This window comes from Triturus cristatus, chromosome 4_1, assembly GCF_964204655.1.
Source record: "Triturus cristatus chromosome 4_1, aTriCri1.1, whole genome shotgun sequence".
Taxonomy (NCBI): domain Eukaryota; kingdom Metazoa; phylum Chordata; class Amphibia; order Caudata; family Salamandridae; genus Triturus; species Triturus cristatus.
Window position 1 is genome coordinate 549,419,657 of NC_140585.1, and position 18,581 is coordinate 549,438,237.

Consider the following 18,581-nt stretch of genomic DNA (forward strand, 5'->3'; position numbering starts at 1 on the left):
CAATCATCCTGTCCACAGGAGCCCCTGTGATGGGCTTGGACCAAGTGCCCAATAAGATGTCCGTAAGAGCTTCATTAAAAAGCAGCAGGGGCTGCCAAGAGGCTGCTGCCGGCTGAAGCACCTCAATCAGGAGGTTAGTCCTGCCTGCCATAATAGGAAGCTTAAGGCCCAAGTCCTCAGCCGCCCTATGCAATACCACAGCGTAGGAGGCTCCCTCCTCCGTGGCCACGGTAGGGGGGAGAAAGCATACCAGGGTCTGGGGATGCAGCTAGACCACTGGCCTCACCCAACTCCGCTCTCCAGTCCGGCTCCTTTAGCTGGTCTGCCAAAGGGTCTACAGACCCCCTCCCAGTCCTTCACATTCTCACCTGGCTGTCATTCAGGGTGAAAAGGAACGCCAGGGATGAACAACGGTACAAAAGTGCCGGTACCGGCGTCGGTCGATGCCGATCAGGCTTCATGTCCATATCGAGGGGGAGGCCGGGGTCGGTGCCGGCCGGGGACCCAACTCGTGTCGGTGGTGGCAAAGGTGTCGTCAAAGGAATCGGTGCTGGGGGAGGGGTCATAAGGTCGACCGGCACCGATCCGGATCCAGGCTTGGGTCCCTGCGGGCCCTGCGGTGGCCGAAGCCACCTGCATCAAAGGCCTAGAGCCCCCAACCGAGTCTGTGGGGCCCGAAGGCGCGCCAGCAGAGTAGGGCTGCCCAAAGATAGAGTGGAGAGCTTCAAAAATGTACAAAGTTGGGCAGGGGATGCTCTGGCTCCCGGAAAGGGAGGGAGACTCGGAGCCGTCCCAGCTGGCTCCGTGGGCGAAGCCGAAGGATCATGACCTTCCGCGTCATGCGTTGCGTCAGCCGACAGACGGGGAAAAGGCGAAGTGCGACAGTGCTGCTTTGCCTTCTTCTTGTGCTTTGACCTACCTGAAGACTTAAACGATAAATGGTTGTGGTGACTCCATGACCAGTCCCGCCACCTCCCTTTTGACGGGGACCTCGAGAGGCGTGGAGCAGACTGCCAGGCATCTAGAAGTTTTCAGGACTGCTCCCACAAAGACTTCAGGTTTATGGCCCGACAGTTGGAGCATGACTTTGGGTTGTGGTCGTGCTCCAGACACCAGAGGCACAAGAGGTGTGGGTCCATGACCGACATCAATGTGTGACAGGAGTCACAAGATTTGAAGCCGGTACGCCAATGGGACATCCCTACATGCACCAGGAGTTAGTCTAAAAGTGACTAAGGGTACCGCTCTCTCCAAATCTGCGCTGGCTGGGGCGGAAAAAGAAAGAACTGACGTCAGCGCGTGGGGGTGGCATCTAAGTGGATACCGCAAGCGTCATTAAGGCCATCACGACGCCAATGTCAAAATCGGAGTCAACAGATGCCACCTACCAACCCGCAGGGGTACTGCAGAAGAAACAATTCTCCGGATCCAGTCTGACGCCTGGGGGTAATTTTAAGGTAAGGAATCTATAACATAGTCTCTTTCAGATTTTCTATTTCAATTGGCACCCATGTGGGGGTATCGCTTGGGGAATCGAAGAGCCAAAAGGAGCCTTGCCTGGCAAGAAAGGCAGTTTGGTCGTTTTTGACATCTGCCAAGTCAACGACTCCTAGTTGAATAGGCAAGCGTATTGTATTTAGTGAGATTCTACAGCATTTATTTTGCCAAATAAACTTTGTTAGTAGCTTGTCTAGAGTATGATGGAATTCTTCCAATAGTACCAGGGGATCAGATGATTAACTATCGGTGTGACCATCATCTTGAGGGTCTCGATACAGCCCCACCAGGTGAGGAACTTGGGGTTCCAACCCTCTAATAGGGCTTCAATTATTTTCAGCGTTAGGTCTTTGTTGTGCTGGAGGGACTCTAGTAGGTCCAAATTAAATTCCAGGCACAAGTATTTAATGAAGTGGGGCTGCCAAGACAGTCCTGTGGATTTGAAAATGTCGCTAGTGCAGAGGTTGTTCAGACCCATGATTTCAGACTTGTCTTTGAGTTCATAACCAGACACCCAGTTGTGGTCTTCTATTGTCTCCAACAAGGAGGGAATTGAACGAGAAGCGTCTTTGGACATAATCAGGATGTCGGCAGCCATCTCACCCGTAGTTTTGTTAAAGGAAACACTAGCTATGGAGAGGTTAGTTTGGATCCCATGAAGCAGGGGCTCTAGGGTGGGAAAAAAAGGAAAGGAGAAAAGGGCAGCCTTGCCTAGTGCCTCTCTCCAGCCTAAAGGCTGGGGATAAGAGTCCGTCCGATCTTACCTTGGCAGAGGGGCCACTGTTTAGGGCAATGCCCATCTTAGTGAAAGTCTTGCCTAAGTTTTATTTCAGTGGGGTCTCCCGGAGGAATGTCCAAGAGACCCTGTTGAAAGCTTTCTCGGGAACTAGTTTAACAGCTATGGTATCAAAGTTTGTTAGTTTGGCTGTTCCAATGTGTAGCATAGGAGGTGTGTATTGTCGCGGCGCTAGAGGGCGCGCGGCCAAGATGGCTGTGCTCGAGTGAAGCTCCCGAGCAACAGAGCCGTTATCCTCCGCTTCTCCTGCCCGGGACGTGCCCCGGGGCTGCCGATGCTGCCTGCTCCTGCCCGTGAGATCCCGGCGTTCCTGTGGGGCCTGAATTGAAAGCGGGGGCGGCCTCTGACTACATGCCGCCCCCTTGGGGACAGGCCTGGCGAGCGGTGCGAGGCGAGCTGGAGGCGGCGTCCGGCCGCGGGAATCACCCTGCACCGCGGCTTGCCACGAGGCGGCTGGGCCGCACGGCGAGGTGCGGATCGTCGGCTGGCGGACTGGCGACCCGCGAGGGATTCCCCCGCAACGAAGGTACACGGGGAGACTGGCAATCGGCTGCATCATGAACCTGCCTGTCTATGAGCGCCGAGCCTGCCGGCGCTTGCTGCGGTGGACGACGGTGGCGGCCATGGCGGCTGGAGGCGATGGTGGCGGACATGGGACCCTGCGGCGCCGGAGAGCCCGGTGAGTGACCTGGTGTGGCAGACCCCCCTCTGGCTGCGAGGTTGCGGACAGACACCTGGTGGGCGCCTGGCTGCTGCCCCTCGGGGGTGAAGAGGACTGCAGTGGTGGTGGAGGCGACCCTGGAGGGCGTGCTGTGGCCCTGAAAACTGCGCCGGACGGCCGGGATCAGAGTGAGGAGCTTGGGGAGTTGGCCGCTTGCCTGCTGCTGGGTGCGTTTGGGTGGCCGTTGTGGACTAGGCGGAGCCCGGCCTGGAGGACTTTGGTTGTCGGTTGCCCACGGGTCACGACGCACTTCCCCCGCCGGTGACACTGCCCTGCGCCCTGACACCCCTGGCGTTGGCCCAACTCGTGGCAGTGGGACTGGGCCCCTTTGATATCAGCATCTGGAGGTGCATGGAGCCCCGGTCGGCCTCGTGCACCACTGGACCCTCTGAATGCCATCGGCGCAGCAACTGGCCATGGGGCGGCTTCGGAACAAGCACGCCAAGACCAGTCTGAGGGCGGAAGGTCTTGACGCGGCGCCGGGGCGCTCTGCTGGGACTGTGGCGCCGCCTGCGTCGACCCTGGAAGCCAAAATGGACGCCATGCTGGCAGAGGTCGACCGACTGGGCAATACGCTGGAACAAACTCGAACCTCCCTGGAGTCCCGGATTGACAAAGTCACGGTTGACTTCACCTTGCTCCACGCCGACCATCGCAAGCTGGCGGACACCGTTGCCAGTCACAGTCAGGCGCTACAGGACGTGCAGCCAATAGTGCGCAACCACTCTGCCACTTTGCAGGGCCTGATAGACCGCGTTAACACTCTCGAGGACCGTGCGGAGGATGCGGAGGGCCGCTCTCGGAGCCAGAACATACGAGTTGTGGGCCTGGTGGAAGGTGAGGAAGGGCGACGACCGGAGCAGTTCGTTGAAGGCTGGTTGCGGGACATCCTGCCCCCAGGAGTGCTCTCCCCACAGTTCGTGGTGGAGCGGGCGCACAGAGTACCGATGCGAAGACCTGTCCCTGGGGCCCGGCCGCGTCCTTTCCTGTTTCGCCTCCTCAACTACCGGGACCGGGACGTGATCCTCTGGTAAACAAGGAAAATGGGTGCCCTGATGATAGGGGGTGGCACAGTGATGCTGTTCCCGGACTACACTGCGACCGTTCAGAAGCGGAGGAGCAACTATCTGGAGGTGAAACGCCGGCTCCGTGAACTGCAAATCAAATATTCGCTGCTGTTCCCCTCGCGCCTCAGGGTGGTCACGAAAGATGGGACACGCTTTTTCGACGCCCAGTCTGATGTCTGGGACTGACTGGAGGAAACGGGCCAACATGGTGGCCCCCGGCCCCGGGGCCCGTGGGGCGTAGGGAGAAAAGACAGACGACGGAGGCAGAGGGACCGACGTGGTGGGGCGGGGCCGAGTCCCCCGGCGGCCCCGAGTCCGGAGAGGATGTGCGTGGAGCGGCTGGAGGCCCTTGAAGCCGTGGCCACTCTGGGATCCGTGAGCAGCCAGGGGGACGTGGCGGCTCGCACACACAGTGACACTGAGACTGACCTGTCCTCCTCCCCGTCCATCATGATTCCGGAAGACCAGGTGTTGCCGGAGGTGACCCCCCAGAGGGCCGACCTTCTGGGGTGAACTCTTGTCTGATTGCACTGTGTTCAATGCAGGTACCCCGAGGTGGTGGGCGGACTGCTGCGGACTACTCTTGGGGGAGGGGGGCTTCCTGCCTCTATTGCCTCCGGGATTGTGGTTCTGTGGCTCTTTATGCTTCCATGGCTGAGCAGGTTGGGGTGCCGCGGGGGTCACGGGGGCTAGAGGGGCAGTGCGGGTTCCCTTACACGTGAGACGGGGTTGGGAGGCCACGCATGTCTTGGTCGCAGGGAAGCGGGGTGGTGACGATTCCCACACACACTCCTCTGGGGAGCGGTTGAGCGATTGGCAGCCCTATAGGTACACGAGGCTCTGACAGGGGTAACATGGGGCTCTTACAGGCCGGGACCAGCGGTATTGCCCTTTAGCCCCTCACTAACACATATTTGACCTGGTAGTTCACAGGCGATTGAGTCTTACATGTTTGGACGAATGCCCGTTCTGGGGTTCGCCCTTGCGGTTATGGAGTTCCTTTTGTTAATCTTACCTTTACTTTTGTCTCTTTGCATTCTGCAGTTTTTTTGCACACCATGTTCTTGCAGCAGGCGGTCTGGGTAACAGTACTCTTGGTCTCCCCTCCTCCCCCCGGCTGGCCCGCTTCGGCCTGTGGGCCTGGCGTTGTCCGCACTCCGCACTGATGGCTGACACTGCAATAGTCACATGGAACATTAGAGGCATGCACACACCGGCCCGCCGATACTCTGTTTTTTGCCTACCTGCAGAGGCACAGGATAGGGGTGGTCCTTCTCCAAGAGACACACATGACACGGCCAGAGTTGGACAAGCTGCGCGCTCGGTGGAGGGGGCAGCTTTTTGGGACCACATATTCTGCGCATGCTCGGGGTACGTTGGTTTGGGTACGGGCGGGCACACCATTCACATGCTCCGAAGTAGTGCTTGATCCTACTGGCCGATACACGTTGGTGCGGGGGAGGCTCAACGGGCACTCTGTGCTCCTGGGATCCATCTATGCCCTGAACGTTGAACAGCCGTCGTTCCTTGACCAACTCTCGGTGGCCTTGACCCCGTATGTGGGTCTTCCCTGGTTACTGGGTGGGGACTTTAACGCAGTGTTGGACACGAGCCTTGACAGATCCTACCCGCCACTCCGTAGCACACAGGCAGTCTCGAACGCGAGGAACCTTACTGATTGGCTGTCGCGATGGGCCCTGCATGACGTCTGGCGTACCTTACATCCCACTGACCGGCTCTATTCATATTACTCGGCGGTGCATGACCTTCACGTCCGCCTTGACAGGGTGGTGAGCTCTCTGTCGCTGGACCCTTTGATAATCCAGGCGGACTACCTGGGACAGACCCACTCTGACCACAATCCTCTTAGGCTGCGTCTCTGCTGGGATCTGGGGAGACCCCCAATTCCCACATGGCGTTTGCAACCGGCCGCTCTTGAGGACGCGGAGTTTCGGGCTTCGCTCGGCACAGCGGTCGAACAGTTCTTTGACCTCAATGAGGGTACGGCGGGGAGCACGTTGACAGAGTGGGACGCGCACAAATCTACCATGCGGGGACACTGCCTGGGGGCGACGGGGAATATCCGTAAGCAGCTTACGTTACTGCTCACCGCTTTGGAAACTCGGCTAATGGCATGCGAACGCCATGGCGAGGGAGGAGGTCGTGACTCGACCAGGCTGGCCCAGCTCCGGGCACGCCATGCTGAGCTGCTGGAGAGATTGCGTTGCCATAACTACGCTGCTCATTCGGCACGGGTCCACTCCACGTCTGATAGGGCGGGCGGTTGCTGGCCTGGTTGATCAGGCAGGAATCGGGCTATGCGCCAATAGCCTCCATCCGTGGATCGGACGGGACACTGGTGCACACGCAGCGGGAGATCCATCAGATACTCACGGCGCACTACAAAGCCCTGTACACTTCAGTGGGGCGTCGGCAGGCACAGGATCTCGATCTGTTCCTGGGGGCCGCCGGCCTCCCCACGATTCCGGATGCCCACCAGGAAACGTTAGAAGGTCCCCTCACTCTGGAGGAGATAGGGGAAGCGGTGGCCTCACTGGCTTCTGGCAAGGCGCCTGGGCCGGATGGTCTCCCGGCAGAATACTACACGGCATATCGGGAATCTCTGGTGCCCAGACTGCACGCGTTATATCTCACGGCCCTTGAGGAAGCTACCCTGCCCGCCTCCATGAGGGAGGCCTACCTGATCTCTTTACCCAAGCCAGGGCGTGATCCTACTAATCTAGGGTCCTATCGCCCCCTCGCCCTCCTCAACACCGATTATAAAATCCTGGCCAAGGTCCTGGCGGAGCGGCTGGCCCCCACTGTACCTGTACTGGTGCACAGGGACCAGAATGGGTTTGTGCCGAAGCGCAGCACCTCGCTTAATCTCCGCCGGTTCTTCCGTGTTGCCGCGCATGGCGCACAGCATTGGCCGCGAGCGGGCTGTTTAGTGTTAGACCTTGAAAAAGCCTTCGATTGCCTTGAGTGGGGGTATCTGGTGGCGGCATTATCGCACTATGGACTAGGCCTCGGGTTCCTACAAATGGCGGCGCTCCTCTACAAGAATCCTGTGGTCCGGGTGAGAACTGGCCCATACATCTCTGAGGCCATCCCGGTTGGCCGAGGTACCAGGCAGGGGTGCCCTCTCTCGCCCCTCCTTTTTGCCATAGAGCCCTTAGCGGCCACCCTGTGGAGGGTGTTAACGGACGGCATTCTCATGGGCGATACCATCCACCAGGTCTCCTTATACGCGGATGACCTTCTGATCTTCGTACGGGACGTGGAACATTTCAGGGGACCTTGAGCGGGTTCTCACGGAATTTGCAGCGCTATCCGGGTTGAGGGTGAATGCGGCCAAATCGTGCCTTTACCCGTTCTGTGCTGATGCTCTGGATCCCCGGTTTCATCTAGGGGGTGTGCCTGTCAGGTGGCAGCCGGACACCTTCCGTTACCTGGGCATCCAGGTGTATAGGCGGCCAGCTGACCTGGTGGAGGGCAACTTGGGCAGGGCGGTAACAGCGATCAGGGCCCAGATGCGTTTCTGGGACACCCTCCCTCTCGCGGTCACAGGCCGCATTGCACTGGTCAAAATGGTGGCCCTGCCCAGACTCCTCTACTACTTTGCTAACCTGCCGATCTACATCCCGGCGTCGTCCTTCGCCACCCTGGAGCGCTCCCTCCGGGATTTTGTATGGGGCAACGCACGCCACAGAGTGGCGCTCTCTAAGTTATACCTCCCCACGGGTCAGGGGGGACTCGCGATGCCGTGCTTTGCGCACTATTAGCTAGCAGCGCAGCTGCAATGGGTGGCCAGGTGGTTGGCCGACAGGGAGAGGGATGACACGGCATCCACGGAGCCGCTGCTCCCCCTGGCGGATATTATTGCGTCGTTCCACCCGACGGCCAGAATGGTCAAGCCGGGTCCCCTTCTTGTGGCAGTGGCCTACAAGTGCTATCCGCGTGCCCTCTACTTGACCTGGTCGCATACCCCGTACGCTCCCGCCATGCCAATTGAGGGTTCGCCTAGTGGTCGGGGGATACTGCGCTCGACGGAGCTTGCGGAATGGCACGCGGCGGACATCTGCACACTAGGGGACCTCTACCGCGATGGTGCGCTTATCCCGTTCGCTCAACTAGCGGAGGAGACGGGGTTACCAGTCGGTCAGTTCCTCCGTCACCGCTCGCTAATCGCGACACTGACGAACCGGTGGGGTGCTCTTCAGGAGGAGCCGGCACAGCACCTCATGATGCAGTACCTCCATGTCACATGATTCGTTGGTTCGCGGCCTCCCTGCGCACACAGGTGGCGACGGACCTGTCTCCTTTGCGTGGTAAATGGGAAGCGGATCTGGATCGCCCCATGGCCGACAAGGAATGGAGGGATGCGCTACGGGGACCCACGCGGTTTCCCAGGAACTTGCGGTTTCGCCAAATTCAGTATTTCATACTGCACAGAGCATATCTCACTCCCGACTCTATCAACCGCTATTTCCATCGCGCGGACGCGGACTGCCCACGCTGCAAGGCTCTGGATGTTGGACTGGTGCACATGTTATGGAGTTGTCCAGCGCTAGACTCGTATTGGCGGACGGTGCATGGAGCGTTAAGTACCTGTGCTAGCCCGCTGGCGCGGCGGGAATGGCCGGCCTGTTTGTTACACTTGTTTCGTAGAACTCCCCCCATGAAGGTGGTCTGTCGCTTCCTTGACCTGGGTCTGATCGTGGCGAAGCGGTTAATCACTAAGCGCTGGAAGGCGGCTGAGCCCCCCCGAGCGCAGGCGTGGCGGAGTTCCCTGCTGGTGTGGGCGGGGGCGGAGGGTACGGCCCTTTTGCAGGAAGAAACGTTGGGCCTTAGACGCACACCTATAGCGAATCAGTGGGACGTACACTTACAGACCCTGATGCAGCTGGATGGGGATGCCCTGGGACTCTGTGGGGCAAGTACTGCGGAGGCACTCCCTGAGGAGGAGGGGAACGGAGGTGAGCCTGGGGGACCTAATTTGGGGACTGGTGGGGAGGCCCTCGTCCAGCCGGGCAGATGTGCGGACATTGACAATTGCCTTTAATGGAACTGTATGTAACGAGAGGTGGGGGCCGGGTGGGGAGGGGTGGACTGGGGGAGGTACCTTGGGGGTCATGTGGTTGAAGACCGAACCTGCTGCTGCTGTTATGCTGGGCTTCTGTTGTTTTGCCTTTTTCTTTTTGTTGTCCTATGGATCTGTTTAAATGTGGGCGGTGGTCCTGAGACCTATCAGTTTATCTTGCTTCGCCCATGGGGGTGGCGTTTGATCCTGTGGTTCGCCGTATTCACAATTGGCGGGGACTCCTCCGAGCAACTGACTCATTGCCTGTGAGATGTTCCATTTATGACTTATGCTATGTCTATATTAACGAAATGCCAATAAACAGATTTCATAATAGGAGGTGTGTATTGTCATTGGACAGTCTATTTCTCATGAAACCCACCTGTGAGTGATTGATTAGGGATGGTAACAATAGTTAAAGCCTTTTACAGAGGATTTTGGCATAGATTTTCGTATCTAGGTTCATTCATGAGATAGACCAGTAATTTTTCACCAGCGATGGATCCTTACCCTCTTGGAATAACCTCTTAAGTGGCCTCGCTGGCTGTGCCTGTGATGGTGCCCGAGTCTGAGAAGTGGCGAAATAGGGTCAGTTGTGTGAGGTTAAGGACAGAAGTGACTGTTTTATAAAACTTAGCTGTGAAGCCATTGGGGCTCAGGGCCTAATTAGGTTTAAGGGATTCTACCTCCACTGCCACATCCTCTATCGTTATTGGCAAACCAAGCATCAGCTTCTCTTGATCAGAGACAGACGGTGGTGCTGCTTCATTTAGGTAGGCCTTACAGTCCTCCACCTTCCTTGTTAAGAATAAGTAAAAGTCTCTTAGGATCTCTAGGATTTCTTCGGGATTGGTATGGGGAACATTTAGTTTATCTTTGAGAGAGTTAATAACCCTGTGATTCTGGTTGTGTTTCAGGTATGAGGGCAGAATTATGCCTGCTTTGTTTGCTTCGCATCGTTTTAGGGATTTATATTTATTGATCCCAGCCCTTTCGCTCAAGATTCTATTGTATTCTTATTTTTTGTTGGTGAGAGTGGAGAGGGTATGGGCATCTGGGCAGGAGATGTGCGTAGCTTCTAGAAATGTAATTTCACCTAAAATTTCAAGGTCTCTATTACGGGCTTTACTTAGTTTAGTTTGTAATTTGATTAAGGAACTCCCAACAGTGGCTTTGAGGGCATCCCAATGAGTGGTTGGGGTTGTCTCCGAAACCATAATTTCCTTCAGATAGTCCTTAATCGGATTTTGATTGTGGCTCTAGATGAAGCATTGTTGATAGACTAATCGTTGAATCTCCAAATTTTGTTAGGTGTTCTTATGTTGATGCTCATAAGAGTAACAGCCAAATGGTCCGACACTAGTCTAGATAATCAGGAGTATTTAAGCTGCAGAAAGAGGGTTAGGTCGAGCTCCTGAACCACTTCCTCTTAGGTACTCATTATTCTACTGGGATCTTTTTGGAGGTAAATAAAATCAAACAACATTCTAACAAACTTCTGGTCCTAACTACAATAAGTTTTTAAATTCTAAAACACTTTAAACTCCAGGACCTAACCAAGGGCCCAACAGTTAATTTTAACAGTTAGAAAAATCAACCAATTAAAAAAAATGCAATTGAACTAAAGCAAATTTTTGATTTTACTTGTGTAGTCAATTACTGACCAAGTGCTATCAGAAAATGCAATGTTGTTGTAGACCCAACCGCTGATACACCAATGTAGAAGCTGGCTCTCTATATAGTGCAATGAAATGAAGTACACTGTCCAGGGGATCCACAATTGGCTTACAGAGGGTAAAGATAATAATAACACTCTCTTTTGTGGTAGTGTGGGCGAGCAGTTAGGCTTGTCAGAAGGTAGTGACAAAGCATTTGTTGGCAATAAATGAGACACACAATCAAAGAATAAACCCTAGACCAAATTAGAAAAATAACACGTTTTATGTATGTTGTAAAATCATGAACTTCGTTTAAAAGCAAGCACTGTTTTTGTTATCAATTATTTTACAGGTAAATAAACTTTTCAAAGTTGGGCACCATTACGCACAATGCAGTCCTATAGCAAGAAAAGTCATATATGCATAACGGTAAATACAGTCTGTTTCTGGGGTTCATCTTCAGCAGGTTTCTAGGAACTACCCGGATTTAGCCAGGAGCAGGGTGCTGGTGCGGTTAGTAGCTGTGTACGCTATGGAGAATGGAGCAACCTGAAAATAGGCTGCACAGGGGGACTTGAAGACAACTACGAGGGTTACCAAACAGGGGCTTGAGTGGCAAAGGGGCACAGCCGGTTCTTCAGTACCCGGGCCAGGCAGCTCAGGTGCAGAGTGGGCAGGTCAGCGGCTGGGCTGGATGTGCAAAGGTGATCCTTGCAGCTAGGGGCAAACAGCTGGCAGGGGAACAATCAGGACAGTTGTGGCACTCACAAAGTGGGTCTCAGTGATGCTGCCGTCCCTCAGCGGCTGCTCGGTCATGGTGCAGTGGGAATCACACAGTTGCTGTTTGGCGCAGGGTCACCCGGGATTGGTGCTAAATAGATCTGGTTGGTCATGGTATCTTCAGTCGGTGGAGAGACAGATCTGACCTTCCAGAAAACGAGTACCTCTTCCTGGTCATCTGCGGTATCGATCGGGCTGGGGAGCTGCAGTCAGGGTTTTGCGACAAAAAGACCACAGCTCTTCTGCTGTTCTACTCAGGCAGTGGCTCTTCTTCGTCCTTTACTTGATCCCTCAAATCTAAGTTCTTAGGTGCACGGACTACCTTAGGGTGTCTACACCTTCTATAAGACCACTTTCTGTGGTAAGTGGGCATAACCCTTACTCAGCGCAGGCTCTCACCTCAGGGGGCCAGAAACTCTACTGTGGTGGCTAGCTTGTTCAGACCTGTCAGTCAATACACTAGAAGTCGGTAGGTTTTCAGAGGACACCTCCAAGGTGCCCTCTGGGTACATTAATTAATAAATGTGGATTAATGCAAGATGTTAGGTGCCAAACATCTGGGAGAACAGTGAAGCCATCCTGTAGCTGGGGAACTAGTAATCAAGAGGGTCCAGCCCATGTACTTGTTATACCTTCCCTGTGCACTTGTGATAGCAAAAAGAACTGACTTTGATATTAAAGGGACACATCCACTCAAGCAGATAAGCCAACACATGGGGTATGGTGCACCTTGCTGTAAGGAATGCTGTAGGGGTGACTGACCACATGTAGTGAATTGCAGGCATGGCACGCAGAGATGTGTGCCATTCCAACTCTTCATTTTTCTTTGCACCAAGACACGTAAGCTTCAGTGTCAGTTTGATCTTGGGGAGGGGTCCTTTAGGGTTGCACTATTCACGCTAAAGCCCTTATCGGACCCTCTTTAGTCACAATGCCTTAGGTACTAGGGGTATAAATTACTAGGCACTTATTTGGAGCATACTACAGTTTAGGGAAAGAACACAGGTGCTGGGGACCCAGTTAGCAGAAACCCAGCACACTTTCAGTCAAGGTTGCATCAGACACCAGGCAAAAAGTGGGGGCAACCATGTCAAAAAAGGTACTTTCCTACACACAGCAAGTGTATCTACAGCCACACATGCCTCAAACATGTTACTTAACTTGTTACCATTTGTTCGCAACTTGCAGCGCTATAGATTTACATGCTGAGCATATTCCTGCCAATTAGCTTGGGGCTTGGACATTTGCAAGTTGTTTTCTTTCAAATAAATCTTTTGAGTCATTGGATGCACTGTGACGTACAAGTTACTTACCTTCGGTACCGATGTATCTGGTAGAGACAATTCTAGCCGCAGATTCCTTAGCGTAGAATTATCTCCAGGCGTGAGACTGGACCCGGAAAACTTTCTCGCCCAGCATCTCTGCGCGCCGAGGCCGGTGCCTCACGACTCCGCCCTGACGTCTTCAGTGGGCGTAACGTTAGCGAGGTCACATAAGCGCCACCCCGGCGCGCTGACATCAGTTTGCTTTGGAGAACTTTTACGCGCCACAACGCGGAGCCATCACAACAAAACTGAGGAGACCAGAGAAACAAAAAGAGACACAAAAGGTGAGGAACAGCACCAGTTGGCACCAAGGCACCAGGAGGCTACAACAGTAAGCCAAAGCAAGGAAAGAGCAGAGCACCTCTGAGGAACAACTGTGCAAGCCAAGGCGATAGCACCAGTTAGCACCAAAGTACCAGAAGGCCACAGCAGTAAAGCCACAGCAGGGAAAGGGTAAAGCACCACTCCGTGGAACTACCGTGCAAGCCAAGGCGATAGCCAGCCTGGAGGCACAAGCATGTGAAAGCGCTGTAAGGGAAAGAGAGTCTGCAGCCACAGACCACACAGCGAAGGGCCACAAGCCCGGAACAGAAGAGCAACAGCAATCCACCCCCAGACTACACAGTTAAGGAAGGCCATAGCCCCAGAAAGGAGCAGGAGGCCAAGGACAGGCAAAAGAACCCGAAACGTAGAAGACTGCAAGGGGACCAGAAATTGAAAAGAGCAAGGGCAGGCCCCTACACTGGAGAGAAACCAGCTGGAGGGAAACACGGCCAGAAGAAAACGAAAAGGACAACCACAGAAGACAAGCCACCCAGAGGGAGGCGAGTGCAGAAAACCAAGCTGAGGGTCCTCGCAGAATGGGGACGAAGGGTGGGTCGTGAAGTAATCTGAGGCTACAATCGTCTCTACCAGATACATCTTTACCGGAGGTAAGTAACTTGTAAATCTGATAGAGACTACTAGCCGCAGATTCCTTACCGTTGAATAGATACCCTAGCCATACCCAGAAGGGAGGAGGGCCTGCGAGAGAGCCTCCCCACCAGGAGAGACCCAGGGCCCCAGCAGGGGACATGTCACAAGGACAAGAAGGAAAAGGCCAGGATATCCTAAGCCCAATCAAGGGAGAACGCCCAACACCCCGCAGGGGCAGGCAGCGCCCTAAAAGCCTCAAGGAACACAAGGGCCACCTCGAACCCAGGGAGAAGAGTTAGAACCAGAGGCAGGGCCCACCGTAAGAAACACAAACACAGAGATAGAAAAGAGCTGAATACACCTCGGCCGCAAGCAGTGGACAAGGCCGTAACGGCTCCACCGCCAACAGCACAGGCGGAAGAAGAAAGGCACCGTTGCACAAAGCCCCAGCGGAACCAGAGGCAGGGGCACAAGGGAATACATCAAAGACCACAACGGTGGAGTAGAACAAGCAGGCCTGCACGGGCATGCGCTGCCAGCAGCAGGCAACACCACGGAACAGCACACCCAGGACAAGGCAGAAGGCAGAGGCCAGGAAGGGTCAGGACACACCCCAAGGGAGGGGCCAGTCCAGAAACACACACACTGACCAACGAAAGAAGGGGGGGAACCCGGCAGAAAGGAAAGAGAGAGACGGAGGACAGACCCAAGCCGGCCACAATAACACAGAAGCCAAGGAAAGCCAAACACTCTGGAGCACCAGACAGAAGACCAAGCTGAACACAGGACAGAAGTGTGGAACCGCAACAACACGATGCTGCAGACAGCAGGCCAGACCGGCCTAGCGACATAGCGACAAGGAGAAGGACGGACCTAGCGCAAGCTGCGCCAAGACAATCGGCAAGAAGATCGCACCTGTGACATACCATGACGCCACGGAGAGCAAGGAGCCCGAAAAGGGTGACCACACCTCCCCAGCATATATCAGAGCTATGTAATAGCTACAAGTCCCCCACATAGGGTAGGCTACGTCCCAAGAAACATGGGAACACCTCTTAGGAAAAAATGTCCACAGCAGAGGACAAACAGAAAGACCTGCAGAGAAAACCGCAGACGGCTTACCAGTTAGCCAATAAAGAAGACACAGAAGGCCTAATCTCAGGGCCTACCGGGCTGACCAACAGCCAAAACCACAAGTCAAAAAAGGGCCGGACTAGCAGCCAACAGCACCAAAGGGCCATCGAAAGGACCCTAAAGGCACACCAACCATACAGAACACACAACCGGGGCTACTCGTTACAAGGCTCCAGGAAACAACGGGAGAACACCTCCTAGAACACAGAGCGACAGCCAGGTCACTGGGGGGGAGGGGCAGGTGGGGTGGGGGGGGGAGAAGGAGGAGGAGGAGGAGGACGAAGCCCCACAAGGAACCTCTGAATCCGCAGGGGCGTGGAACAAAGGAGTGCCATCAAAGGGAAGGTCAACCAGCCGTTCTCTAATGTTTTCAGGGAAAACACTATCCCACAGCCAAGCATGGCGAAGAAGGGCCACTGAAGAAGCCATGGTGCCACCAAGCACCTCCGAAACATCCAGAGCCGAGCGAAGAATAAACGCCGCCAGCTACCGGCCATCCAACACATGGCGCCGCAGGTCAGCGCAGGCACCCTCCTAAGAAGCGGAAGACAGAAGGGACTCTGCCGAAACCCATAAGCAAGAAGTGGCTCTGGCCAATATACAAAGGGTGTTAAGTGCCCGCAAGGCAGCACTGGAGGAGGCAAAGATGTTGCGCCCCCAGGAATCTAACCACCGGGCCTCCCGTGTCGGGGGAGACAACACTGATGGCAAGGAGGGAATGGCGGTCTGCAAAAGAGGGCCCCTGGTAGAAGGGTGGAAGGAAAGACAGACAGGATCATGCGGAGCAGGACAGTGGCGGTGCAGAAGTGGCTGGGGTCCAGGGTCCCCCATGGCAGGACGCCCCCAGGCCCCCAAGAGAGAATTATGGAACGAAGCCTCGAAGGGAAGAAGCAGCTCCCGTCCACCAGAGCCCTGATGGAGAACCTTCAGCAAATGATCCATGGTAAAATGGGCAGCCGGGTCGCCCATGCGCAAAATCCCCGCAGCCGTGTAGACAGCCTCAGTAGGGCAACGCGGTGGGGAAAGCAATTCCTCCATGGGCGACGGCTGTAAGCTAAGCCAGCCGTCCCCCAGCCCAACCGGAGGAAGGAAAGGCCCAGCTCGGAATGGGGGAAGGTGGACCGACGAGTGAGGAACCTGAGGCGCCTCCGGTGAAGACTGCGGGCGCGGAGACGGCGAAGAGCCGTCCTTGGAAGATGCCGGGGAAAAAGCCACGACGCGGCGTCCCGTCTCAGGAGAAGAGGAAACGAACAGTTGCCAAACCTCTGGAGAAGAGGGGGCGTCCGAAGACGAATCAACGACCCGTAGAGTCCGCCACAGGCGTCAGTTCAATGTCAACCGGCGCCAAAGGGGACGTCGAAACGACCTCTGGTACGCCGCGCGCCGCAAGAGAACGGGGCGGGGTCAGAGCCGGGGCAGCCAAGGAACAGCACCGTCTGCGTGGAGGGACGAGGGGGGCCCGGGGAAACGCCCCGGCCCCTAGCCGGCCCCTGCGGCACTGCCAGGGCCAGCAGCCGCCGGCACCTGAGCGGCATCCCCTCGGAAAAGGCCGCCGCCTGCCCAGAGGGCCGAGGGGGACTCGAGGACGAGCCTCGAGCTCCCGCAACCTCCCGCGACACCACAGGGACCCCCGCGGGGGTTTGCGGCGAGGCAGAGGCACTGTGGTTCGAAGGAGGGAACCCCGGAGGGCCGCACCCCTACGGCACCACATCTCCAGAACCTGGAGCCGAATCTGTTACCGCCGGAACCGCCTGTGACGCCGCAGAAGTCACCGCACATGGCAAGGGATCCGCAGACGTCCCAGGAAGAAGAGGAGAAGAAGGAAGAGCCAAAGAGGCCTGCAAGGCCGCCGTATAGGCCTCCATCCGGGCTCTGGTCGCCCTTGCTCTGGAGAACGGCGGGTAGGGTGGTGACACGCGGGGCCGCACAACCCGCAGAGAACTTGTGCCCCTCACAGGCCGGGGACCGGGCCTCGGGGAAAAACTGCGACACTTACCAACAGGTGAGCGACGCGCTTGCGGCCTTGGAGAGGGACGATGTCGGAGACGGAAGCGGAGATTATTGAAGCCTTCCGCGGGGGACTGACGCGGCGACGATGCTGACCAAGAGGAGTTTCATCCGGCGCTCCCGCCGGGACTTCGGCTTCATCTGCTGACAAGCCTCGCAGTCCGTGGAGTCGTGGTGCTCCCCGAAATACCACAAACAGATGAGGGTGAGGGTCCATTGTCAACATCTGGCGCGCACAAGACGAGCACGTCTTGAAGCCCGAAGGCATTCGCACTGTTCTCAAGAAAACGCAAAGCGTAAAAAGAAGGCCTGAAAACAGGCCCAGATCCACATTGCACGTGGAAAAGAAGAAAATGGACGTCAGCGCGCCGGTGTGGGGCTTATGTGATCTCGCTGACGTCACGCCTGCGTAAGACGTCAGTGCGGAATCATGAGGCACTGCCACCCGGCGCGCAGAGACGCTGGGTAAGAAAGTTTTCCGGTCCAGTCTCACGCCTGGGGATAATTCTGCGTTAAGGAATCAGCGGTTAGTAGTCTCTATCAGATACCACGCTCAGTTGGCAATGTGCCTGAGCACAAAGTTAATGTTAAATGGTTTTTCACAGAGGTTGAGTGTGTTATGGAGTGGCAAGTAAATTCAATGCGGTTCATAAGTGCATTGTGGAAAGTGAATTAGTAAAGAAGAGATATGCAAATAGAGCCACGCTTCCAGGGAGGAGGGAGGTTGCATGAGAGTCTAAAGCACTAATGCTATGACCAGGTGTTTGTAGCTTAAGTAAAAGTTTCCATTCGTAGAATGAGATGCTGTAGATACAAGCACTGCACAGACTGCAAAGCAGTACCTCCCCTTCAAGCAGAGTCTCACGTGTGGATAAGGCAGATGTCTGAAATATGTTTTTTAAGACTGTCTGGCAGACCATTTCTTGATGTTAGTCTAAGATATCTACACAATAGTGCTAGGTAAAAGTGTAGGGGGTTGAACAAGTACATACAAGCCAACAGACCGGATTTAAGCGGGAGACTTTCAATTAAAAATAGCTATATTTTGGTTGACTCCCGCCTGAAATTGCCTCTGCCTCAATAGAAGTCAATAGGAGAAATACAATCTCTGGATTACTTTTTTTAAATCTCCATCAGACCCTCATGTGCATCCTAGAGTCTTGAATGCAGTTCACCGGAAATGACCTTCGCTAGTTCTCCTCCTAAATTTACAAATTACACCATTTTGTTTACATGGGAACCTTCAGGTCGCAAATAATTCCTTCACCTGTGGAGTTTTCCAGCGTTCTATACAGACCCTTGCCATCTTCAACCTTCAAATGGAACCACTAGGTGTTCTACTCAAAGATAACAGCATTAAAATTCATCAACATGACAATGATACACAATTCTACTCTAAAGTCTTCTCAGCTTCAGACATCCAAGGCCTCACACATAGCTTACACATCATCTAGACCTGGATGCGTAGTGCTTACCAGAGGCTTAACCCAACCAAGATAGAATTTCTATTATTTGCCAACAACAAACAAGACAGAATACAAACCTGTGTCAATGACATGAGCCTCGACTACTTCGAACCCCAACTATCACTGAGTGTC

General features: G+C 55.0%; 1 protein-coding gene across 9 annotated transcripts in view; it reads right to left on the reverse strand.

Moving 5' to 3' along the window:
* Window positions 1-18,581, reverse strand: part of UPF2 (UPF2 regulator of nonsense mediated mRNA decay) — a 1,571,752-nt gene that overhangs the window by 431,626 nt on the left and 1,121,545 nt on the right. The gene's annotated exons all lie outside the window — the stretch shown is intronic.